The sequence below is a fragment of the Mus pahari genome, chromosome 4, assembly GCF_900095145.1.
Source record: "Mus pahari chromosome 4, PAHARI_EIJ_v1.1, whole genome shotgun sequence".
NCBI classification, from domain to species: Eukaryota; Metazoa; Chordata; class Mammalia; order Rodentia; family Muridae; genus Mus; species Mus pahari.
Window position 1 is genome coordinate 5820506 of NC_034593.1, and position 26478 is coordinate 5846983.

The window sequence follows — 26478 nt, forward strand, 5'->3', positions numbered from 1 at the left end:
TATTACTTAATGATTCTCTAACATTTTATGTTCTTCTACTATGTTTAATTTCCAAAGAATATTTTGAATGTTTTGAACCATAAGCTAGTATCAAGCATTAGAAGTAGGATCCAGAGTTATGGGCATCATTCAATATGATTTAATGTTATTTTTAGGGTACTAAAGGATATGAAAAGTTGAATGAAATATCTTGATGTATTATTCAATTCTTAAAATACTCAAAATGATTAGGATATTTAATATACATTAGAAAATTCAAATAATAGGACATTTTAAGGAGAAAAAAAAGACTCCTTTGAATATACCTTGGGAGGGTCTGGGTTAAGATGAGACCCCAGGAATCAGGTGAGGAATGGAAATGGCCACATGTTGTCTGCTGACACATCAGTGTCAGCTGTGGGTATTCTTGAAGGTGGTAAGTCACAATGTAGCAAGGAGCCCATTCTCCCAGTGAGCGGGTACTGGGCCTGTTGGGAGTCTCCTGTGGTACAGTGTACCATGAGGGTCATGAAGGAAATGTCTGGAATTTTGTTTTTTAATGATCATGATCATGTGCCCAGTTTAGACGGAAGATTATAAATTATTTTTCTACAGACATAAACACAATCAGACAAGGGCAGTGCTTCCAAACACAATGATGTAAGATACAGTGTATGCCTCTGTGGAGGTGACTGTTTATAGATTGTTTACAGATCCCACTCAGCAGGCTCTGGTATGGTCCAGGGCCCCTATGATGGTAAGTTACACGCACACTAAGCCCAGATCCCACAGCTGCTGGACGCCAGCGCTGACTCTGCTCTTGCCTCTCATGCCCTATGGACTCTGAACTCGTGTTGAATCTCTAGTAAAATGGGCATTCTAACAATCACAACAGGGTATCTATGCAGGTTATCCCTCCCTTTCCGGGAGCCATGAAGTACCTGTTACACAAGAAAACACCATTCAGCCTTTGGGGTGGTTTCCTTCATAAACATTCCTCTTCACAGTGGGTAAGGATGACTTGCCCCAATGTTCGCACAACACCCTTATTCTCTTCCCTTCAGGTCAGCTGCAGCTACAAGGATCTAGCTGCCTGTGAGCTCCTATCCCTGTCCCTTTTTTGATGAGCTGTGCTCACAGGTGTGGAAAGCCAGGAGCCAAGGACAGTGACACTGCTCAGGCCTGGAGTCCAGTGGGGGCTTCAGACTCAAGAGAAACAAACGGGTTTCTCTTGGATGCCAGAGTCAATGATAGGCCAGCAGGTCCTCTGTAGGTATCCTTGCCACCCCAGCAGCACCTCCACAGACCTCCAGACACAGGCAGGAGTGGCTGGCCCTGTGTCTCTCATATGCCCCCATACAATGCCATATTCTACCCCACACCCTCAGCAATCCTGTATATTTATATAAACATTTTATATTAAAAACAGGCTATCTAAAATGCATCAATTAGAATAAAAAGGAGGAGGAGGTTGAAGAGCTTAGTTATTTTTATTGGTATCTGTTATTCAGTCCCAAATACCGTCATACCAATGCACTCCTCTATGCTCTGCCTAAGCTCACCCGTCACCATCACGATTACTGTGGTTTGTAATAGTCAGGGTGGAACGCAGACTCTCAGCACATGAGGCACATTGCTGTCACTGAGCTTTAGCTCCTGGACTCTTTGACACAATCCAGATTGCAGAAACTCCTTCTGAAGTTGGGGTCTTTAAAAGTTATGTGCGTTCTCTGTCCGTCACACCGCGGGTGGTACCCTCACTGTGCCTATACTGACTACTGTCTGCACATAATTGTTCCCATGAGCTCCAAGCCAACACCACCAGCACTGATAGGAGTGCTGATGTACGAGGAGCAAGCCTCGAGGGTTTCTGCAGCGCGCAGGATGTCTTTCTGAATTTCTAGGACTGAAATGCCTGATGCCACAGCTTAGATGGGCACCCTACTCTCAGAAGGACCTTTTATGTAATACATGCATAATGCAGTGTGAAGAAAGGAACCAAGGAAAACGTTTTCCTAAATTATAACTCGCATCTTGGTAATGAGAAGCTATTAAAATGTGTTTTAAAAAATCCCTAAGCTGATGTGTTTCTTAGAATTCAGCGGTTCCCAATGCTCTGCTCCCATTCTGTATGCACAGCAGAGATCCCTGCCAAGACTATTACAGTGAGCAAACAATGTCCTCTCTGTCAGAGCAGAGAATGAATAGTATCACAAAATTCTCCTCCAACTTACAGCCTACACTTCCCCCAGCCCTTCTGAGAGCAGCCAGGGAGGGCGAGGATAGAGGCTGGCTCTCCCCTTCCATCTGAAACTGCTTTCCACAACACCAAGGGTGGATTTTATAATCAGAGAAAGCAGACAAGAAGATTTTAAATCTAGTTGTGTATTGTTTCATCCCTGCGGATGTGAGTACACAGACATTTTTGTAAGGAAAAAGGAAGTGCTTTATCAGATAAAAATCTCAGGACCTAGTGAAAATAGCCCTGTGCTAAAAACTAAACAGCAAAAGGGATTTCATAGAAATGACAGAGCAGTCTGTGTTCGGACCCTAGGAGGCGAGTCACGAGTGCTGAAGCTGACAATGGGCTCGACTGCTGCCTTTAAGCAGCCTTGGTGCCTACTAAGATTATGATTCATAAAGGGAGAGCCTGGAGCTATTCCTGTGGATGTGCAAGGTGAGGGTGGCCCACTCCACTAGGGGTCTGAGGTCTGCCTGTGCCTCCCCCTCAGCTCCTCTTTAGAAGTGGTATTAAGGACATTATCTTCTAACATGAGACATTTATAAAGCATTTTGTATGAACCACTGAAAGGCTAACTTAGTGTGTATTTTCAGACACCCCCCTCCCCAGAGATTTCTTAAATTCTTTTCTCATTTGTTAAGTCGTAGTTGGTACAAAGCGTTGGTCCAGGATCACCTGTATGACACATACAGAACGGATACTTTGACCTCTAGTTAGAATCCCTCCACTATTTCGTCACAGAGGACTGAATGCGACTTCCAGTCTTTACACTGGGACTCCCCCCCCCCTCTTTTCCCACACTCTTGCTGATCAGTCCCATGACCTCCCAGGGTGAGATGGTGTTCTTTTGATGATGCATTTAGTGAGGCTGTAGACGCCAGCACCAGTCTCCCTTTTTTCTCTCTCCCCCTTTCACTCAGTCCTAGTCTGCACCAGACTAGACCCTCAAATGTCCGTGCTCCCACTGTCGTCTGATCCGCAAGCATGTGCTCCCTCCCCTTCTCCCTATGATGGCAGTGTTTACCTTGGAGAAACGGTTGTGCAGACGAGTGTTTCGTTCAAGGGTTATTATGCTGAGATTCTCTCTTCCTTCCTGGCCTGTAACCAAAAAGAAAGAATGTCTGGGGGCGGGGAAGGCATGAGGACAGGCTGTGAAAGATGCTTGCCAGCTTGCTGTAAAAACGCTGGCCTGCGGATCAGACCCTGAGCTCCACATGCCTCTTCAGAGAGGCTGCAGTTTTAACTTCTCAACCACTGAAAGTGCCCGCGGTACTCAAAACACACACATCCTTCTCCTCGGAAGTAACAACCATGGTGTTATTGAATCAAATACAAATCAATTTCTTGTTGTTCCTCAAAGTCTTTCAAGTTTGTGACAGATAAATCTGTAATTACCATATTACAACTAAAATCAAGAAACTGCTACCTACATCTGAGATAAAAACTCAGAATGTATATGAAAAGAACATTCCTGCTTTTGGCATGGTAAGCCATGACTCAATTGACTCTTTCCCATAGAAGGAGGCTGTGTGACTGTCAGGGGCCAAGGGCATGCGGATATAGCCTGCTCTCGTTCCATCTTCACCTGACTGTGGAAATGAGAGACGACAACTGGAGGGGGACAGCCCCTCATCCCCGACTCATCAGCTCCCACATCCTGTCACTGGCCCAACCCTTCTCCCATCTTGCATTATTCCTCTCCACCCCAGTTTACATCCTACAACAGATGTCATCTGTACTGAATATTTAGTGTATTAAAAAATGATTTATATGTGTGTGAGTGCGTGTGTGCATGTGCATCTGCATGCCACCTGTGTGGGTGCCAGTGGAGGCTGAAAGACGTCTCAGAGCCTCTGGAGCTGGAGTTATAGAAAATTTGAGGCACCAGACTCAGTCCTCTGGAAGAGCAACAAGCACTCTTATTAAGAACCTGCCTCTCAATACTATTTTAGAATGTGACATAAGAGGTGTATTTAGCCTCTTTTAGAAGTCAGTGGGTTGAATGTCTTTTTTAAAAAAAATTTTATTCATTAAGGTGCCTCGTTGTTCTTGACTTTGTCCATTAACATTTATTCATACGCCTTTGCAATAATTAGATTGTGAAAAGCTAACAAGTGTTGTAACAATAAGCCTTTGTTTGGGGTGCTTGCACTTGTCTTAAAATTTTAAGTGTTTTGGCGTGTTTTTCCAAAAAAAGAAAAAAAAGAGAACCTGCCCCTCTAGCCCCTGGACAGGCCTTTACATATGACACCATGATGGGGGCAGTGATGGAGGAGAGGCAGGGAGTGAATGACGAGTTTATTCATAATCTAGTGAATGTGAATAATGAATTACAGCTGCTGACTAAGACCAGGGCTTCTCAATTACTTTAGCAGACTGAGGTACAAATCCTACTTTGTTTTGTTTTTAACATTCAATTGTGAGGCACACGGGCCACCAGATGTATATTTATGGCTGTTCTTTGAATATCATAGTTTCTCAGTGTTTCTTTCTTCTGCTGCAGAATCAGACCTCACATCATATTAAGACACAGCTACTCTTTCCCTGCCGGTTGTCTTGAGAGAAAGGCTGCCTTTGCTTGCAATGCATGCAGCTACATTGTTATTTTCTTATTTTAAAAACAAGTCTAGAAATATCAGGAGATACACAATCATGGGTTCTCTTCCTCTAACCGGACTCCAGGTCTTCTGTGTCAATCACACAAGGTGGGAGGGCCAGGCTTCCTGGGGAAGTGACTTCCTTTGTTCAGGCTCTCATTCCCTTTCAAGTCAGGCCTCCTCCAGGCTCCCGCATTCACGGCTATTTAGATGTAAGTTCTAATCATAAGCCTCTTGGCTTCTCTGTCAATGCCCAAGCTCAGAAGACTCTTGAATTAGTCAGAAAGATGAGCTAGGTTTAGTCACCCAAGGCCAATGGCTTCACATTTTGTTTTTATTTTTGTTTTAATGTAAAATTCTATCAACACGTATTAGAAACAGTATTTCAGGGCTGGGGCCACAGTTTGTGGTAGAGCATGTGTATGACATGCTCAAGGGTCTAACTTTAGTCCTTGTATCATACATATAGTCAAATAAAATCAACCTTCATTTTCTATTCCTGATGTGAGTGGAGAGCCCGTCTTAGAGCTGAGCAGTGGGGAACAGTGTATAACCCTGCACTGTCAGAACAGCTAGGGCAGGAGGTTAGAATAGTCCAGGGGAAGAGGTGATTGAGACAGTGTGCTGGTATTACAAAGGTAGACAGACATACTGATTGAATCGGGCAAAATTTACCACCCATGCAATACATTTCTATTCCTTTATTTACACTGCCAATTGCCTTTTAACAGAAGTGTGAATATTATTCAATGGAGAAAGAATAGTCACTTTAGGAAACGGCTGGACAGGTAGTCGTCACACACAAAAGGAGAGAGTAAACCCTGAACTCACGCTATACTAAAGCTAAGTGTAATGAAAAATGTAAGAGATGAAGCCACTGAAACTACTGAAAAAGGAAATGGGTAAATCTCCATGAGCTCAGATCTGGCCAAGGAAGCTACTGATACGATGCCAAGTACACAATCAATAAAATATAAAATAAAAAGATGTGAGTTTTAGAAAACACTATACATATTAAAGATGACATCCCAAAGGTGCAAACCACCTGATAAAGGAATTGTAGCCTGAATATGTAAACACCTCTTAAAACTCAATAAGATATCCAAACCCCAAATTAGCAAAGAGTCTGAATAGGCGTTTCTCCAAAGGAACTTATAAACTAGCCAGTAAGTCCACATGTGGCCAATGCCATCATAAAGAAGTGCAAGTGCCAACCACCGTGAGATGCCGCTGCTCCAGCTGCTCCAGCTAAAACGGTAATGTGTGCTGGCGAGAAGTGAAGAAGCCCAAACTCGCAGACCCTCTGCTAAGAGTGCAAGATGACCATGCACTTTGCAGATAGTCTAGATGTTCTCAGGAAGTGCTAACCACAGAACTATCATTATCTTCTCCTAAACATATACAAAGAGAAGCAGCCCCAGAAACTCCCCGGAAACAGAGGTTCATAGAACCATGATTTACAATAGCTAAAACCCAGAAACGACCCAGGCTTCCATCAACTGGTGAACAGAAACTAAACTGGCAAACACATCCAGAGTCTATTAGTCACATCCAGAGTGGGATGTCATTGACACAGGGTCAACACGGATGTACTATGAACACACAGTAAGGGAAGAAGCTGGTGACTCTACATATTATGGGATCCCATTGACAAGAAATGTCCACAAATGGTCAAATAAAGAAAGCTGGATGCATAGAGAAGGAGTGACTGCTTCGAGCTGGGGGAGATGGGAGGTACAGACTGTGGTGAAGGGTGATGGAAGTGTTCTATGAAGCATGTGTGTCCCGCTCTATGGTAAACCCACCAACTGCATCGTTTAAGCGGATGGATTGTATGTCAAGCAAATGATAGCTCAGTAAAGCTCTTAAAAACAAATATTCCAAAAGATGCAGACATTCTATTATTTTCCAGATCACTCTCAAAAACCTGTGGCAAACCCCAGTGTAATCTAGCTGCACCACTAGAACACTGGGCTTCAGGTACGTTGTCATGATCTGTTCTCAGTAGAATCCTCATGTGAGGTCTTAGTGGTCCTTCGGGGCTCCTTTCTGTGTGTGACTATCTGTACATGTGTACACTGCAAACGAAGACTGACTTAAACCAATCCAAAACTTTCAACTTAATATCACTGAAACCAGCTGTCTATTCATCCTTCTGCTCCTCTGTGTCTGTGACTACTGAGCCAGTGGAACGGGAGGCACCCGTTTTACTGAAGGTTTGTTTCCTCAGGACTGGCAATAAGTTCTGAACGTTGGGGAGTGATACTCCCAGGAAGGTCCACACAAGAAGGAGTTTGTGATATGCTTAAAACTCACCTGAAAGCTTCTCCGCCTAAAGCCACTCAGAGCAATGGGAGTGGTACCTGTGGAGTGAGATCTGCCCGGCCCCGCAGGAAGTCATCCCTGGAGGCAGCGTGGCAGAAGCAGCTCAGCCTGGGAGGTTACAATTGAACAAACTGCACCAGGACTGAGCAAACCTCCACCATGGCCGGGAACAGCTGGGGTTAGTGGGCTCACTTGCTTTAGTTACAACCCATCCAGTTTGGGGGAAGGCATGAGGATGTATGTGAGAAAAAGTGGTGAGTTAGGAAGACAAGGAGACTTCCTGAGGTGACACTTAAGTTTTCCGTCTCCCACCCCTTGCAGCCCCCCTTGGGTAGTTCAAAGGCAGTTCTCCACTGCATGTGGCTGGTCAAAGGTGGTACAGACCCTGACTTGCGTTACCTTGCATACCATTCTTTATACAGAAAGCTAAAGGTCATGACAGCTTTTTATCAGTCACATTATCCTGCCATTTCAGCTTGTGGCTAAAATGAAATGTGCATTTCCTTCCAGTAGGCCTGGACTTAGCTCCATCTCTCTTTCCTAAGCCATTTGCATTATACTGCTTACACAGTTTCTGTGACAGTTCTGCCTTGGGGTACTCAGTTAAAGGTCAGGGTGTTCCCAATTCTTGCTCTGCCTGCCATTTGTTATATAGCCATCTTTCCTTACGGTGTTTCACCCAGATGAGGCCTAGTGTTGACTAAGGATTAGGATAAAACCCCAAGAGCCTTTCTCCAAGAAGACAGCAATTTAATAATCAGCTCCCATGAGATGTGCCTACTAAGTCAGCCATTAATCCAGTTAATTATACACATCCTCAATTTGTCAAAATGATAAATGTCAGCAATTTGATAGGTTTTTGGTTAAAAAAAAAAAGGTCATAAACTATTGCATAATACTTCCCATTAGTTCGCTCGCATTTAGTGATAGGTTTAACAAATTAACAATAAAACAGAGAACCCCACAAAGAACAGATGCTTCTGTCCATGGAATCTGAACACTCAGTTCTCCTCAGCAACCAGCACTAGCCGTGCTCAGCGGCTCAGCAGTAAAGCAGCAGCTACAGAGAAAGTCACCGGCCGCAGAGGACTGCAGTGTGGAGACACCAGTGCCCTGCTCCTGTGTCCCAGGGCTCTCCGTGTAGCCTGCTGCCCTCCCTTACTAAGCTCTTCCTGGTCTGGGTCTCACCTTTCCTCAGCTCTCCCACATCTCTCTCCCCTCCCCCAGCCCTGAGCCACCAGCTCCCTGTCCCTGGCAGTTACTCCCACACCATCAGCTGATGCTGGGGTCATTGTTCCTGTACTCCAACAGCTGAGATCCATGATGTATGCAGAGTGGCAGGCCATTAAGAGGAGGGCTTCCTATGGCTAATTTTCCTTGTTGCAAATGAAAAAATGGAAGAGACAAGAAAGGATGCCTGGAAGAGTCAGTACAGAGGTAGCCATGACTGGGTATGCCTTAGGGATGTCAGATTTAGTCTCGAGGTAGCCATGACTGGGTATTCCTTAGGGATGCCAGATTTAGTCTCTCTCTCTCTCTCTCTCTCTCTCTCTCTCTCTCTCTCTCTCTCTCTCTCTCTTTTAATTATCGAAAAGATTATAAAGGTAACACTAGCAAAATACTTCCCTCTGTAAAACCTATTAAAGGATCTGGCTTAAAAAAATAATCTCTCCAAGAATAATATGCTGTTTTGAATTTTAGGGAGTTCTTAAATACATATTCTCATATCATTTGCAGTTTCCAGAACCTAGGGAGGACAGCTAACAATCTAATAGCAATGTTGAGTGATAAACAATTGGAATTGTATAAGCAAAAGCTTTCTATTTATAAGCATGTTACTTGCAGAGAGGCTTACAATGTTACAGTGAATATGAACCCAATGAATAAGCATGGATCAGCTGGGCTTGGTGGCGCACGCCTTTGATCCCAATACTTGGGAGGCAGAGGCAGGTGGATTTCTGAGTTTGAGGCCACCCTGGTCTACAAAGTGAGTTCCAGGACAGCCAGGGCTACACAGACAAACCCTGTCTCGAAAAACCAAAAAAAAAAAAAAAAAAAAGTATGGATCACAAACATGGCTTGTGGATGAATCGTTTCAATACCAGAAGAGAAGTAATGGAGTGAGAGTGTGCACAACAGGAAGACAGTCTTCTTAGTTCGTAAGGACAGCCCAGGTTATGATATGTGAGTCGTTACATATTGCAGATAAACGTGAGCAGTTAGGACATTCCACAGCACACGTCCACGGAGCTGGAAAAGACGACAAGTGGCCTAGACACTAGCACAACAGCCTGCTTTCGGAGCGTGTGCACTGCGTCAGAGACCAGGCAATACACAAAATGACTCGCTTTTGACCAGTTTGTAAAAGCTGGTCCTTCGGAAGCAAAAGAGGTATTTTAGAACATTTTCAAGGTGAGTACGATGGTGCATACCAGCCTACAGGAGGCCGAGGCAGGAGGATAGAGAATTCAAGACCAGTTGGGCTACGTTGTGTGGCTTCACCGTGATCCCAACTTAAAAGGCTACTCTGTTAGACACTGCAAACACGCATGCAATCAGAACAAAAGCAATGGCAAACTCGCTTTCCCTCATTCACTTCAACCATCCGTCAATGTTATTACCTTTCTTACGAATATAAAAATCCCTCATTGCTCAGTGCCTCCCGCTTCACACATTATAGACGCAGCTCTCTGCATGGAGGACTCTGCTGCCACTTACACTAGCTTTGGCCTGACTACCTCACTGTGATGGGCATATTACAGAAAGTCCATCTGTGATAGACCGTGGTAACAGCCTCAGGTTAACCCTCAAATTGAGGGTTTTGTTTTGTTTTGTTTTGTTTTCTGGCAAAATAAAGCAACAGCCCAATTTCCAGTGGAAACAGCTTCCCGAAGGTTCTGAGAATCTTGAGTGCCAATCTGACCAGACACTGATTATGTAGAAGTAAGCATAGGGACGGCTCAGCACAACCAATTAAGTTATAGCTTAATTGATAGGTTAGTTAAGTGTTAACCGTTAGTTGTTTACAAACTAATCAATGAACTGGCTACAGGACCAAACAGCTTTAAGTTTAGTCACTCTCATAAAACCCCACAGTCCCAGTCTGTTAGGCCCACAGAAGGTGCCTGTCCAAACCCAAGACTTCTTGGGAGATATTGTTTAACAACAACAACAATAACAACCACCACCGTCTCTGTCTCTGTCTCTGTCACACACACACGCATTCTTTCTTCCACAGAACACTAAGATGACCTAAGTTGACCTTGGCTATCTCTGAGGAAGAAAAGGAAATTCATCTGGAGGTAACAGAACATGACCTGATGTGTGCCCCAGCAGCCCAGTAGAGCCAAACAGTGTACAGACAGGGCTCAGTCCGTGCTGGCTGTGCCATGGCATGGTATGCCTAGAAGAACTGAAGAGGAAGCTGCATCTCTGCAGGATGGAGTGCTCACTTTGCTGAACGAATAAGCTGAGTGTACACACACACACACACACACACACACACACACACACACACATGCACCCTGGAAGAACCCAATCCCAGCACTGAGGTTTTGTTGCCTTAAATCAAGGGCTAGGCCTGGTACCCTTTCTTGGAGCCACTACAGCAGCATGCCTTGCTGACACCTGGACCTTAGTGCCAGCACTGAGAGGTGACACATCTATTGCTGTCATTCAAGCTACACAATTGGTGCCACTTTGTTATGGCAGCCCTGGGAAACCATCAAAATCAGCACATGGGAAAAGCAGTCACATCTCCTGCTACCTCATCCTGCCTCTGAGGCAAAGAGAAGGGTAAGGCAGGCAGTTCTCAGGGCACTCAGCTCTAGCCACCGGCAGTGTGGTCCGAGCGACCGCCACTGCCGTTCCTTAGTTACAGAGATTCAAAGGGACACAGCTGTTACAGGCAGGCTCACACTGGTCACTGTACCATTTCAAAGATAGAGCTTGCACTTTTTTAAAAATAAGATTTCTTTTTATTTTCTGTGCATTGGTGTTTGGCCTCCATGTATGTCTGTATGAGGATGTTGGATCCTCTGGTACAGGAGTTACAGACTGTTGTTAAGTTGCCATGTCAGTACTGGGAATTGAACCTGGGTCCTCTGGAAGAGCAGCCAGTATTCTTAACTACTGAACCATCTTTCCAATCCCTGAAGCTTCCATTTTTTTAAAATGTAATTTTGAGGAATAGTTTGCAGGACTAGTTAACAACCTTAGCAGACTGAAAGAGAAAATTCCATAACTGTAACTCTGAGGTATTGTGGGTAGTTGTGAAAGGCTGCCATAACTGTAACTCTGAGGTATTGTGGGTAGTTGTGAAAGGCTGGCTGGAATCTTTGAGAATTGCTTTTGCTTCACTAGAACACACAGTATTAAGATGGCCACACTGGCTCACTGTTCGCTTTGGCATCAGGACTGAACATGTGGTGACATGAGTTACCTTGCATGTGGTAGGTGAGCGCTCACTTATGTTCTCTGCTTCCTTTCAGTTAGTTCATGTTCTGTCCCATTTCAGAAAAGTCACATACGGTCCATGCTTTAGTATTTACCTGGGTTTCTGCCATTTTCTTCATCTTCAGGGTGTAATGGTATTTGTGTTCTAATCTTCAAGGCTGTACCCACTTCAGAGTAAGCTTTAGATAACCTTAGAGCTGAGAGTAAACTGAGCTCAACTCTGGAAACCAAGGCCCAGCTAGCATCATATGATGCTTTAAGATCAGATCTGCACGTTCTATGACCTCTGGTGGTGATGAGGACTTGTTCTGTAGTCAGATGAAACCCTCACCCAAAGTCTGCTAAAATGCTGTATCCAGACCAGCTGGGCCCAAATGCTCACTTCAATGGGGTGTGGTTCCAAGATGGCTTACTTCAGGAGGATGGCACTAATGATGTGTCACCCCTTAAACATACTGTAAAATTAACATCTAAAACCTATTTCTTCTGATATATCTGTAAAGATAATGACCATCACATATAAGCCTAGCTTTATTTCCTTACTTTTTTGGTGGTATTTTAAATGACAAATGAAATTGTGCTACCATGTGCAGTCCTTTGCTTGGCTACTCCATCAAATATGGAGTCTTCATCCACTCAATTGGCCTTGTAAGAGGGAAAATGAAAAGGGACAGAGGAAATAAAGAAGAAAACGGGGCATTAAAAACAGGTTGTAGCTTGGCATAGTGGCACACACCCTTCATCCCAGCAATCAGGAGGCAGAGACAGGTGGATCTCTGTGAGTTTGAGGATGCCTTGGTCTATATAGTGAATTCCGGGACTGCCGGGGTATATAGTGAAACCTAGTCTCAAAAAAACAAAGACAAAAAATAAATAAAAAAGAAATAAAAAGTGCTGTAGAGAGTTTGATTCAAAAAGTGATCCAAAGACATGGCTGCTGACAGTTGCCAGCAATATGCTCTCACAGGACATTCGGGAATGGTTCCCAGCAATATGCTCTCACAGGACATTCGGGAATGGTTCCCAGCAATATGCTCTNCCAGCAATATGCTCTCACAGGACATTCGGGAATGGTTCCCAGCAATATGCTCTCACAGGACATTCGGGAATGGTTCCCAGCAATATGCTCTTACAGGACATTCAGGAAGTCCATTTTGGTCTCAGACAAACTACTCGGGAAGAGTATTACTCCATTTCTCTGATACATATGTGTCACTTTCAAATATACTGGGAATATGACCACTATTTAAAAATCCTCCTTCCCTATACCCTATTAGGACAACACTCTTTAGACCCGACCTCTTCTGCCCAGCCTCGTGTGGTAAGGAAGTCTCGGTTCCCACCACTTTTCTTTCCACTAACTGCTTTTCACTGTCCAGTGGACAGACTGTCCAATAATTGTCATAGTGTCAGAGGGACATACAGATATTGAAATCTAGTTGAGTCTATTCACCAAAAAAAGAGAATTAAATAATATGTTACTTTTACTTCTATAAACTGTTAATGGTAAATAAATTTGATTTACTCTTTTTAAAAATTAGCACAATAAATAAGTGGACTAAAGACCTGAACAGGTCATTTACAGAAAGAAAAAAAAACTAACAAAACTACACTTAAAAAAAAAAAAAAAAAGCTTTGAACTTGTTTGGACTTCAGAGGATGACATAGCTGCAGGTTAGCATGTAAAATGGAAACAGCGTGGTCCAACCACCTGCCAACATGTAGAAAGGTGTCACACAGGATTTGAAAGGAATGAAAGCATCCCTTGGTCTGAGAAAAAGCAAGAACACAGCAGCAGCTTTCTTCTGCAAATGGCATTCAGTTTTCCTTTGGGCAACAGGTGTTACTATGGCAACTGTTGTAGTTAAGAAGCAGCAAAAGTAAAAACTAAATAAAACCACAGAAAGGTACACTGTAGCAAAGTGAGCCTCAGACCCAGGGCAACAAGGGGCTTGAGATGCCATTTCAGAAGGCCTTTCATGTTGTTTGAAAGGGTGATGCCACTATAGGTAGGTAATAATTAGAAAAACAACGGCTATTTGTGTGTTTGTGTATGTATGCACGGTATGTGGTCAAGTGAATCTCTGTGTTTGTTCATATGTGCCAGTGTGTACCCATGTATGTGATTGTGAGAGGCCAGAGGGCAGTGGGCACCGCCTTCCTCCTTACAGGGTGAGAGGCCAGAGGGCGGTGGGCACCGCCTTCTTCCTTTCCTTCCTTGGACCTGGAGCTCACAGAGAGGCTAGCCCTGCTCCCCAGCAATCCCCAGCTCTTCCCATCTCCTCTCTTCATCCTGTCTCCGGCTCTTACTGTGGGTGCTGAGGATCCAAGCTCAGGCTCCCGTTTCAGCCAGGCAGCCACCCCCTCATCCATCACCAACTATTCCTTAGGAAGTGGACAATATCTCTAGACCAGGCGCTAACATTTCAGATTAAGCACTAGAACATTTCTTGAAGTCTGGCTAAGAACAAAACTTTATTTCTTTGGAACATTCTCTGTTGTTTATGACAGTATCCACCAAATTTAGCATCATGAATGAAAAAAGGATTACTATTCCTGAAAATAAATACTAGTTCATAAGCGTATGCAGGCAGCCAGCTCATTGGACATATTCCATCCCTATCTAAGCAAACGGCCATACTCTCTGTAGATCAGTAACATATGCGAGAATACAGCTAAGTTCTGTGATTCAGAGGCAAGACTGCCGACAGAACATTTTGGGGTTAATATGAAAGGTATAAGCTAGGGGAAAGTTTGTGTGGTACCAAGGATGTTCATCTGAGCCCACACAGGCATCGGGATGGCCGCGAAGGACAGCAGCTGCGGCATTGCAGGCTCTGAGTCCTGGGCGCTGCTTTCCTTTCCTGAGAAGACCGAGTACTATTCCTCCAATGGGTTGGTGTAAATCCCACATGCAGGTAAGTGTACATTCGTCGGCTGTCTGCAACCCACACCCAAGAGGAACAACTGAAAGGAGGAAAGGACATCCATGGCTAGCGGGCCCCAGCCCTCCGGTCTGAAGTGAGGCAGAACTTCATGGCAGTGAGAGCCTATGGAAGAGGAGGCTGCTTGCTGCAAGGCAGCCAGAGAGCAGAGAGCTAGTCAGCCTGGGGCCAGGGACAAAGCATCTATCTAAGGTACATTCCCCACAGCCTACTTCCTCAAGGTTGGCCTCAACTCCTACACTTCTGTACCTCGTAATAATGCCATCAAACTATGAATCCACGGACAGGTTACTGATGAAGCCAGAGCCCTGTGGTCCAATCACTCCCCAGAAGCCCCTCTGAACACTGCTGTTTTGTGGATGCAGCCTTCACACGAGCCTCCAGGGAGTGGCTCACATCATTACCCAGACTGTTTCCAAGCAAGCACATGAAGTGTTTTCTACCAACTGTCAAGTGGCAGGCATGTAACAGCTCACGGTGCCAACAGTACCTGGCTCACGCTTTTCATAATAAGCAGGGTATATGTTTCACACAATGATTTTGGCGAAATGTCTCTTTCTTCTTTATTTGGAGCCGCCTCTCTGATCTGGATGTCCTTTTCTTCTGAGTTCCCTTTAACTTTCTATTTTGAGGCTGGAGGATTTTTATCAAGCATAGTGGGGGTTTGTGTATAGAAAAGGAGGCGATGATGGACAGGCAGAAGGAAAGAAGGTCAGGAGAGCTGTGTGTACAGAGGGGAGATGGTAGAAGAGATGTGATGATAGAAGCAGATACAGAATTCCGCTGCCATGAACTAAGAAGTATCTGAGGCTGTAAGCAGTTGGAAGGGTGAAGGAAGGTTCCTCCCTAGAGGTTACAGGAGAACCATGGCTCTGTAGCACCTTGACTGCAGACTGTGGCCTCCAGAGCTATGGGAAGGTAAGTATTGTTCTAGACCACCAGGCATTTTGGTTCTTTGCCATAGCAATCACAAGAAAGGAACGTGGTATATAAAGCCTGGACTCTTGGTACCCTACACAGAAATTTCTAGATCCTGATTTAGTCCGAAGGATTCCCCCTAGTACCTTCCTGCCCCATCATCTCTTGGCTATGGCATCTGCTCACATCCCAAGGCCTATGATGTGTCCTATGGTCACACGCTTGAGCACTCTGGTCCTTCTCCCCTTCTTCAAGCCCTTCTAATGCTTCAGTAGTCTCTGGTGCTACTCTGGGTAGGAGCTGTTTCTGTAGTGCTGCCCAGAGTCTCCAGATTTAAGTCACTGTGCCTTTCCATGCACTGTGCTGTAAGAGCATTCTGACGTTATTCTATGCTCCACTTGATTATGCACACACATCCCTACCCTATTGTGCTGTAACCTCTCGGAAGGGGGAGTCATTCCTTCTAATTTTATACACAGCATGTCCCCGGGGGATTAAAAATATAAAATCTATAAGCCATTTATTGCAGATGTCATTATGTTAAAAGCACTTCATGCAAAGAGGTGGTACAAATGGCTGGGGCATAGAACTGGTGCTGGCTGAAAAGTCCTTTCCTACATACTGACTTTGTGCTTTAGGATGTTTTAACCAGCCACACAGGGAAACTTCAGACTTTACTATTAGATTCAGCACAGCTTCACAGCCATGTGAACCAGCACAGACACGTGTTCAGAAGCGGCTGTCTTGCTTGTTCTGCTGAGACAGAAAGTAACCAAAGGGTGCTAAGGTAGGCGGGAGGAGGGTACATGTTTGTGGGTGAGGCGGGAGGGTGGCAGGGGCAGTGAAGGCTGCTTCTCTGTTCATGAGGATGCTCTAAAACTGACTGAGATGGTGCATGACTCGGCTACCCTGACAGCTGCTAGGCTGCACAGAAATGGGTGTACTATATGCCACGAGAGTGCTGTCCCCATAACTTGCTTTTTAAACAATGTTGTCTCAGAGGGGATGGAGGACACCAGGGGAACCCAGCTCCCTGAACCACTGAGCCAGGTGCGTAAGAGCTCACAGAGACTGAAGCAGCAAGCACAGGCCCTGCATGGGTCTGCTCCAGGCCCTCTGTGTATACAGTACAGCTATTGGCTTAGCATTTTTATGGGACTCCTAACTAGGAGAATGAGGGGATCTCTTGCTCTATGGCCTACTCTCGGGACCCTTCTTCCTCTTGGGTTGCTGTGTCCAACTTCAGTATGAAAGTCTCTGCTTATTTTTTCATGTTTGGTTGTCATCTCTTAGAAGTCTGTTCTTCTCTAATGAGAGACACAAAGGGAGGGGACTTGGAAGGGAGGGGAGGAACCGAGAGGAACAGCCGGAGGGAAAGTATACTCAGGATCTAGTCTATGACAAAAGAATCTATTTTTAATTAAGAAAGAAAGGTGTCTTGGTGTGTTTCTACTGAGGTGATGAAACACCATGACCAAAAGCTAGTAGGGGAGGGAAGGGTTAATCTGGCTCACACTCCTGTGCCGCTGCTCATCATCAAAGGAGGTCTAGACAGAAACTCAAACAGGGCAGGAACCTGGAGCTGATGTAGAGAACTGACTTTCTCCTTATGGCTTGCTCAACTTGCTTTCTTATAGTACCTAGTACCACCAGTCCAGAGATGGCACTACCCACAATGGGCTGGGTCGCCCCCTCTCAATCACTAGATAAGAAAATGCCATACAGGCATGGTTACAACCTGATCTCATGGAGGCATTTTCTTAGTTGAGGTTCCCTCTTCTCAGCTGACTTTAACTTGTGTCAGGTTGACATAAAACCATCCAGCACAAATGGTTATTAAGTTCTTCCCAGTTCACAAAACTGCTGTTAAAACAATGTTTTTCATAAGCACATATGAACATGGGCAAATAAAATAGACTGCTCATAGTAGAAACCAAAAATACCACAAACATTACCTGCAATGTTTGTAGCATCCTAAAGAAAAGCTGATATGGCAGGCTTACTCACCCCGCCCAAGTAGACCAGAGAAAGTGGACAACACTTATTTCCTTGGTTTACAATATCCCTATTCTCTCTTCTTTCTCTGTCATTGCAGAGACCCTGGATTCAGCCCGCCGAGAACTAGTAAAGAACTAAAAACCCATTTGGTTCAAGAGAGCCAAGAAGGGAACCCCTACAACCTAGACACTGGAGACCCTGTCTTCCTTTTTTTTTTTTTTTTTTTTTTCGAGACAGGGTTTCTCTGTGTATCCCTGGCTGTCCTAGAACTCACTCTGTAGACCAGGCTGGCCTCGAACTCAGAAATTCACCTACCTCTGCCTCCCAAGTGTGCTACCACTGCCCAGCGACCGTGTCATTTCTATAGACAGCAAGTCTATGATCTTTGGCTAAGTCAAGACAGTCACATCTCTTAGGATCCCATGATACAGAAGTCTGCAAGAAACCTTCTGACCAAACAAGGCAATGCAAGTCTAGAATACATAACCTGGCCCTATTCATTAAGTATCTTGTATTTACCACATACCATGTGACTCCTGGTCACAGCTTCCCAGTGAGAGTTTCAGGGAAGGAGCTGGTGGCTGACATATTTATTTGCCCACAACTTTCCTATCACCCCAAGCATCACTAACAGACACAGTTGCCCATATTGAAGCATTCAGCAAAGAGTTACCTACCGCTTTATACCAGATGAATTTATCTTACAGTCTCACAGTATTGCAGACTGTCTTTGGTTTGTTTCTTTCGGTGACATCTTTGGGTATGATTCACTGGGAGGAATGACAAAGTCTGTAGGTTATCTCATGACTCACCATTCTCTCTCTTTGAAGTTCCTTGTCAAAGGACTCCATCTTGAGCAAATGCAATGCTGCCCTCATTTAAGCAGAAGCAGGGCCTTAGATCAGTAGGTCTTGCCTTGGGAATATACCTAAACTGTACCCTGTATCATCAAAACACGCCGCTCAGTCGGCCTGGACCGATAGAGACCACCAATGCAATTCTGATATCTACCTCATGGCTAACTCCCCCAACATCATAACAAACATCATTTTCATCAGGGAAAAGGAGAAAGCCATCTCGTTCTGCAACATGTCCTTAGAATGATGATACACTCCAAACATTATGGGCTCTTTGCTATTGAAATCTCACGATTAGTCACTGAGTTCAATGTATAATTGGAATGCTTCTAGCTCCATATCATTAGCCAAGATAAATTACAGAAAAAACTATGCAAATATACAAAGATATTCTCAGAGATCAGCATGCTAGCACACAATAACACAACAGCGGCAAACCCTGTTCAAAGAAACACTCACTTGTGCTACACAGCTGGCGGCTCTGGGTAAGGGGACCACTCCCCAGCTCACGCGCGCCTGGACTATCTCTCTTCAAACACGCCCCTATCTTTGTCAGTAAGTTTCACTCTTTTTCTCTGTCTTTAAGTTCTGTGTAGTTTCATATGAAACAAAATGTCCTATTAGCTGTTCTGCAAAGGGAGTGAATTACTCTGTCTGCCCACTTCAAGCACATACATACATCTCTTCATTAGGTGATATGCTCCAAGGAATTGCCTGGGGGATGACTTCTTTTTCTAGAGTGGGATACCCTCTGGGAACACATCTTTTCTATTCTCTGGGTCATAATCTGAGTTGCTCTTCTGGGATCAGGAGAGGCCTGTGCAAGCCACTGTGGCTTGTGCTGCAAACTGGGGTTCCATAGTAGAACAGATAAAACCAGGTCTTGCTGGTAATCGGTAATGTTTGACCCTCCCTGCCAGTGATTTTATTCTATTTCTTAATGTTTCTCAGAGGGTAGGGAGGAGTCCTAGGAGTGCTTTATTGTATGTTTAATTAAGACTCCACCATTAGTTCTCACTATATCAACATGCTTACTGACTAGATGGTTTTAAAAGTGTTGTGAGACTGCAACTTCTGTTCCTGCCTGGATAATGGGTTGTATGTTGACAGTCTCTGACGATGTGAATGTAACAATCATATTGTTCAATGGTAACAATCAGATGGGTTTGACCAGTAACATACCAGCTAAGCATAGAGAGAGAAGACTGAAAGTAAAGCAAAATGTGACTGTTAACAGTTGTGCTTCTAGCTAATGGTTAGGACTTTGTTAGTACATTTCTTCTGTATTTTCAGCGGGGTGGCTGAGTATAGAACTAATATATGCCACACTGTGACCTTGTGCGGTGAATCTAGCTGCACACTGAACGGAGGAGAGAGTAAGGAACAGGCACACTCTGATTTTCTTCATCAAAACCTGCAAGATCTCATCTCAAGACGATCCCATTATTAAAAAGACAGCATATCTAAGAGTTAATTTTATGGATCACATGTCCTGATCTGATATACTATGGAGATCCATTAAATGCCAAGTTTTCATTTACCCATCTCTTACATCTTCATAATAATTTTATTCTCATTCATCTATGTATAAAAGCTTTTAACATAGAGAGAAATGACTGAGTCATCTAAGTGTATATAATTTTGAATAATTCTCCATGGAAAAACAAAAAGGCATTATGAGTAGTTTAGTGTTTGTAAGTCAGATAAACCTCTTGCTTCAAGTGTAGCATCATAGCTCTGAAAATTCAAGTACCCACTTGTTGAACGGCAGCTGGAAGTCAGTACTAGCACAGCACTGGGGTGCACAGCACGGGGGTGAACAGCGCGGGGGTGCACAGCGCTGGGGTGCACTGAACACCACAGTAGTAGCACTGGGAAGGACTCCCAGATCAGCACCATCCAATGCTTGGAATGGGACCAGCAAGCCTCTTGACTATCAAAGCAAACACAGTCACACGCTGACATACAAATAGGGAAACTGAGGCTCAGGGGTTAACCAATGCTCTGCAGCCTCCTGGAGAGAGCTAGCTTTCAGCAGCTAGCTACTCATCTGGAGATTGGTGTATTGTGATGGAGCACCGACTGTGTAACAAGCCGCATGTTGGAACTTGGGATATAGGTCACAACTGACCCTACTTAACATGGGACTGTGTCACCAGCATGCATACATTAGTCTATATCCATTTTAAATTTTATTTGTGTATGAAAAAGAAACTGTAAATTAGCCCCCCAAAAACCTAAGAAAAGCTGTCTTAAAGTTAATGAGGCTTGATCTTTTAGTAAAATTTATGCACATAGTTTATTGTCCTTCCTCAATGCTCAAAACAGAACGATGGTGCTTCAATTAAAACTGAGATTCCAAATTAAACATGTCCTTTGGCATTTTGCATGTAGCATTTACTCTTCTAGCAAATGGATAAGTATTTAATCACAGAAATTAGCTTACTTCAAGTCCCCAAATTTCATAATTTATCTGATGAAACAAACTTAGGTTTTAAATACCCATGGCAGAGCTAGGGAACTCTGGGAAGATGCTCCGAAATCACACTGTAAGCTCTACGTATCTAAGATTACAACAATCTAAGGCCCCCGGCACCTCACTGCAGTCCTCAGGTCAGAAGTGTGAGCTGCATTCACTCTTACAGGTGTAGCCATCTCTAAGTGCCAACCGCCAGTGAGAGGGTCAACGCTCAGTCACAAAACCAAAGGAAGAAGCACCCACAGTCCAGGCTGCCATCAGACTCACTATTCTTCGGCCTCAGGCTCATGAGCACAGGGGAATAAGACAGTCTCCCACATTGCCCCTTTTCTGTCTTTGTTCACAGGCTATTTACGATACAGTAAATACATTGTATGTAAGGCAGACTTCCCCTTCAGGTAGGAACCGAACAACAGGAAAGGAGACAAGAATCGAGAAACCCATAAACCAAAGAAAAGGCAGAAGTAGGCGGAGTCAGCCAGCTGACATGCTGGGGTGACCTTGTAGCTCATGAGCACAGGAGAAATAAGCCTTTACCACAGTGGAGTCCCTATTAGATGCAATAAGAGGAAATAGAAAAATAAGACCTCAGAGAGTGTAGTTTATATAAATCACCGTCTGGTGTCCATTGCAAAGCATTTAAGCTTTAGAAGACACTGAGTCCTAAACTGGCGCATGAATTACTACAGAGGCTGCACGGGGCTGCATTTGCTGCATTTGCTGCTGCATTTGCTGCTGCTGCTGGGTTAATTAGAACTCTAAATCTTATGCTCAAGGCTCCCATAGCCATCAGCTATTTACATATATAAGATTTTGGCAACAATAGAAAAAAAACTTCAAAAAAAAAAAAGTGAGAAGGGCAATAAAGGAAGCATTTGCAAGTCTGCCATGAGGAGCAGCAGAGCCCCTTCCTCATTAGAGAGATGAGCAGACGTGGTACACACCTTGATACAAATCCTATCAGTCTATAAAGTTACACAGCTTTCCAGGAAACAGAGAGAGTAGCTGACAACAGACTCCTGTGAAGTTGAACACTGCATTTGATCTTGTATAGAAGTGTCTGCCACTATACAGTCTATGCTGTATGATACTGATGTGACAAAACACTCTCCCCACAAGCAACTTGGGGAGCAAAGGGTTCATTTGGCTTATGCATGCTCTGTCACAGCCCAGCATTGAGGAAAGTCAGGGCAGGGTCTCAAAGCAGGAACCTGGAGGCAGGCACTGATGCAGAGCCTGTGGAGGGTCGATGCTTACAGGTTTGCTCCCCATGGCTTGCTCAGCCTTATTTTTGATACAACCCAAAGCCACCTTCCCAGGGGTGGCACAACCCACAGTGGGCTAGGTCCTCATTAATCAAGAAAATGTCTCACAGACTTGCTTACAGGCCAGTCTGTTTGGAAGCAATCTCTCAGCTGACATTCCCTTTTCCCAGAGGATGTGAGCTTGTATCAAGTTGACAAAAACCTAACTAGGATGTACGTCAAAAGTTCTTCACCATGTTTCAAAAATAGTCCCTGCATATCACTCTAAAAATTATGAACTATTGTACATTTTCATATCCCTAGTCACTTCCTTGTGCTGAAGCAGGCAGTTCCCAATTTTTGAAAAAATAAACTTTTTTTTTTTCAATGTTCAGTTTCCTTTAATGACCCCCATCTCCCTTGAAGGGTAGGTGCAAGCAGCTAGGCGACTGGCAAGACATGTTCACTTGAAGATCTTGCCTTGATTGACGGCTTTGCCCACGTGCTGGAAGGACCCCTCCCAGGAAAAGTACTCTCGAACCAGGGTCTGGGTCTCCTCACTCCCAGGATCCAGTTTCCGCCATGTATACGACTCATAGTCCACCTGCCAATCTGGACTCAGCGGAAAGGCAAGCTCTTGGCTTCGGAAGACCCAAACACCAGAAATGGAGCTGCTGTTGTTGGTTCCAAAGAGGATAACACTAGCAAAGGCATTCTTCCTCAGCTTGTCCAGTCGCTGGAACATCCCAGTGATGAGGTTGCAACTCATGAAGGTCTGGGTGAGCTCTTCAGGGAAGCGGTACTCAGCATACCACAGGCACCAGCCATCTTTATCAAAGTGCTCCCAGAAGTATGGCAATTCCACAGAGAGGGTATCCTCATTGGAGTACTTACGCTTAAATTCATCCAACACAAAGGTACTCTTGGGCAGGTGAGCGAAAGGGTCCTTGGCCTTGGGCTCAGCAGCCAGTGCCTGCTCACACTCATCCATCTCTTCCTTGGGAGCTGGGGCAGCTGCCTTTTTTCCTCCTTCCGCTCAGCCTGGGGTTTCTGTTTCTCCTCTCGTGAACCCTTCTCTTTCCTTGGGGTATCGTTTTAGGCTGGCTCTCTGCAAACTTCTTAGCATCAAACTGGGCCATCTTTTCACACAGCTTCACCTCCCCCAAGATAGCCCTGAACTGGGGCTGGTTAATGCAGGTAAGGAACCACCGGTTGGTATTGGGGAAGGCCTGGCGAAAAGAAGGCTCTAAGACCTGTTTGTAGAGCTGCAACAGGGTACAGACAACTGTGATATCAGCCAGTGTCACTCGCTCGCCCACCAGAAAAGTTCGAGTCTTCAGGTGAGTGTCCAGCAGCCCCAGGATTCGCCTCACCTCCTCTTTTGCATTTTCAGTGGCCTGTTTGTTGTGGCGCATAATGCCCAAGGTGGGGAACACCCAGGTGCTAGCTGGAGGAACGATGTCACTGTCAGCAAAGCTGACCCACTGCACCGCCTGAGCTGCTGCCTCTGGTGTACTTCCTCGCAGCTCGTTGCTTACATAATAGGCAATGCATTGCTCTCAAACACACAGAATCCATCATCACCCTCAAATGCTGGAACCTTGCCGGCAGGAAATTTTCGGAGAAATTCGGGGGTGCGGTTGGTTTGGCCAAAGTGGAAGTGGGGTGGTGCGGAGAGCACGCGGACCTGAGCCCTGCTGTACTGAGCAGCGATGAGGGCCTTGAAGGTCCTCCAGTTTTCAGGGTATGTGTACAGGGTCCCAGCCGCCATGGTGATTCCGCAGAGAAAGCGAAAAAATAAACTTCTGTGAGTGCTTTTCACACATTTTTCTCCATGACACCAAATCATGATCTCATATGTAGAACATTTAACATCTCAGAGAAACATATTTACCAATCAAGACTGAGATGACTCGTCTATCTGTCACTCACTGAACCATCTGTAGGTGACAGAGGTGTTGTATAATTAGGATATGGCAGGAGCCTTCCCGTTCTCCACATCACACCTTTGTATAAAATAAGCCTTACTTCCCACTAGAAGCACACACAACAGTTAAGTGACTACTCTTACCCTGCTCTATCCACTGTATCAAACGGCCTGCCTCTGACAAGGATTGTTGGTGGCAGAGTCTGATGACGCACACCTATAGTCCGAACTACTCAAGAGGCTGAGGCAGGAGGATCACAAGGTCAAGGTCACTTGGGATTCAGAATGAGCTCAGCCTGGAATCCTTTTTTTTGTTTTTTGTTTTTGTTTGTTTGTTTGTTTGTTTTTTCGAGACAAGGTTTCTCTGTGTAGCCCCGGCTGTCCTAGAACTCACTTTGTAGACTAGGCTGGCCTTGAACTCAGAAATCCGCCTGCCTCTGCCTCCCGTCAGCCTGGAATCCTTAGTAAAATCTTTTTTTTTTTTTTTTTTTAAATCTTAGTAAAATCTTTTTTTTTTCTTCTAGAGGAGAAAGTGGGGGAAGAGTCTTGAAGATATGGGCATAGGGGAAAAAAATTCCTGAACAGAACACTAGTGTGGCTTGTGCTGTAAGATCAAGAATCGACAAATGGGACCTCATAAAATTGCAAAGCTTCTGTAAGGCAAAGGACATTGTCAATAAGACAAAAGGGCCACCAACAGATTGGGAAAAGATCTTTACCAATCCTAAATCAGATAAGGGGCTAATATCTAATATGTATACAAGAAGTTGGACTCCAGAAAACCAAATAACCTTATTAAAAATGGGGTACAGAGCTAAACAAAGAATTCTCAACTGAGGAATACTGAATGGCTAAGAAGCACCTAAAAAAATGTTCAACATCCTTAATCATCAGGGAAATGCATATCAAAACAACCCTGAGATTCCACCTCACACCAGTCAGAATGGCTAAGATTACAAAGTCAGGTGACAGCAGATGCTGGCGAGGATATGGAGAAAGAGGAACACTCCTTCATTGTCGGAGGGATTACAAGCTGGTACAACCACTCTGGAAATAAGTCTGGTGGTTCCTCAGAAAATTAGACATAGTGCTACCGGAAGATCCAGCAATACCACTCCTGGGCATATACCTAGAAGATGTTCCAACTGGTAATAAGGACACATGCGCCACTATGTTCATAGCAGCCTTATTTATAATAGCCAGAAGCTGGAAAGAACCCAGAACCCAGATGTCCCTCAACAGAGGAATAGATACAGAAAATGTGGTACATTTACACAATGGAGACTACCAAGCTATTAAAAACAATGAATTTATGAAATTCTTAGGCAAATGCATGGATCTTGAGGATATCATCCTGAGTGAGGTAACCCAATCACAAAAGAACATACATGATATGCACTCAGAATACCCAAGATACAATTTGCAAAACACATGAAACTCAAGAAGAAGGAAGACCAAAGTGTGGATACTTGGATCCTTCTTAGAAGAGGGAACAAAATTTCCATGGAAGGAGTTACAGAGACAAAGTTTGGAGCTGAGACTGAAGGATGGACAATCCAGAGACTGCCCCACCTGGGGATCCATCCCATATTCAACCACCAAACCCAGACACTATTGCAGATGCCAACAAGATTTTGCTGTCAGGTCTCCTGTGAGTCTCTGCCAGTGCCTGGCAAATACAGATGTGGATGCTCACAGCCATCCATTGGACGGAGCATAGGTTCCACAGTGAAGGAGCTAGAGAAAGGACCCAAGGAGCTGAAGGGGTCTGCAACCCTATAGGAGAAGCAACAATATGAACTAACCAGTACTTCTGGAGCTCCCAGGGACTAAACCACCAACCAAGGAAAACACATGGTAGGACTCTTGTCTCTAGCTGCATATGTAGCAGAGGATGGCCTAGTCGGCCATCAATGGGAGGAGAGGCCCTTGGTCTTGTGAAGATTCTATGCCCCAGTATAGGGGAATGCCAAGGCCAGAAAGTGGGAGTGGGTGGGTTGGGGAGCAGGGGGAGGGGGGAGGGTATAGGGGATTTTCTGAAAGTAGGAAAGTAGGAAAGGGGATAACATTTGAAATGTAAATAAAGAAAATATCTAATAAAAAAAAACAAAAAAAGAAAAAATACCAAAACAACCTAGTTGCAATGGTGCACACCTTTAATCCTAGTTCTGCAGAGACAGGCAGAAGGATTTCTGTGAGTTTGAGGACAGCCTGGTCTATTTAGGAAGTTCTAGGACAGCCAGGGCTACACGGATAGACTGTGTTTCAAACAAAACAAAACAAAACAAAACAAAACAAAAAACAACCTGTCCCAGATGCCCAAATGGCTGGCAGCTTAGACAGGAGGCCTCCATGGTCACCTGTTTATAAGTAGTGACAGGATGACAGCTGGCAAACACTACAGGGGGCGTCTGGGAAAAGGGCATTGAGTCTATGCATTATCTTAACATTCGCAAACACCTGCTTTCTTCTTTAAGCATTTCAGCAAATTTGAAATCTGAGGGTAGGTGAC

General features: G+C 44.6%; 1 protein-coding gene and 1 pseudogene across 3 annotated transcripts in view; both read right to left on the bottom strand.

Annotated features, from left to right (window-relative positions):
- The window catches only part of Pag1 (phosphoprotein membrane anchor with glycosphingolipid microdomains 1), a 145875-nt gene that overhangs the window by 54303 nt on the left and 65094 nt on the right, over positions 1–26478 (bottom strand). The window contains exon 3 of one of the 2 annotated variants that reach the window (XM_029537287.1): positions 3246–3319. The exons of the other annotated variant lie outside the window; for it this stretch is intronic. The gene's annotated coding sequence lies outside the window, so the exon portion shown is untranslated. The remainder of the gene's footprint in view (positions 1–3245; positions 3320–26478) is intronic. 2 annotated transcript variants of the gene reach the window in all.
- On the bottom strand, positions 22417–23830 carry LOC110319751 (annotated as a pseudogene). Its single transcript, XR_002380419.2, has one exon. The product of XR_002380419.2 is annotated as an elongation factor 1-gamma pseudogene (transcript).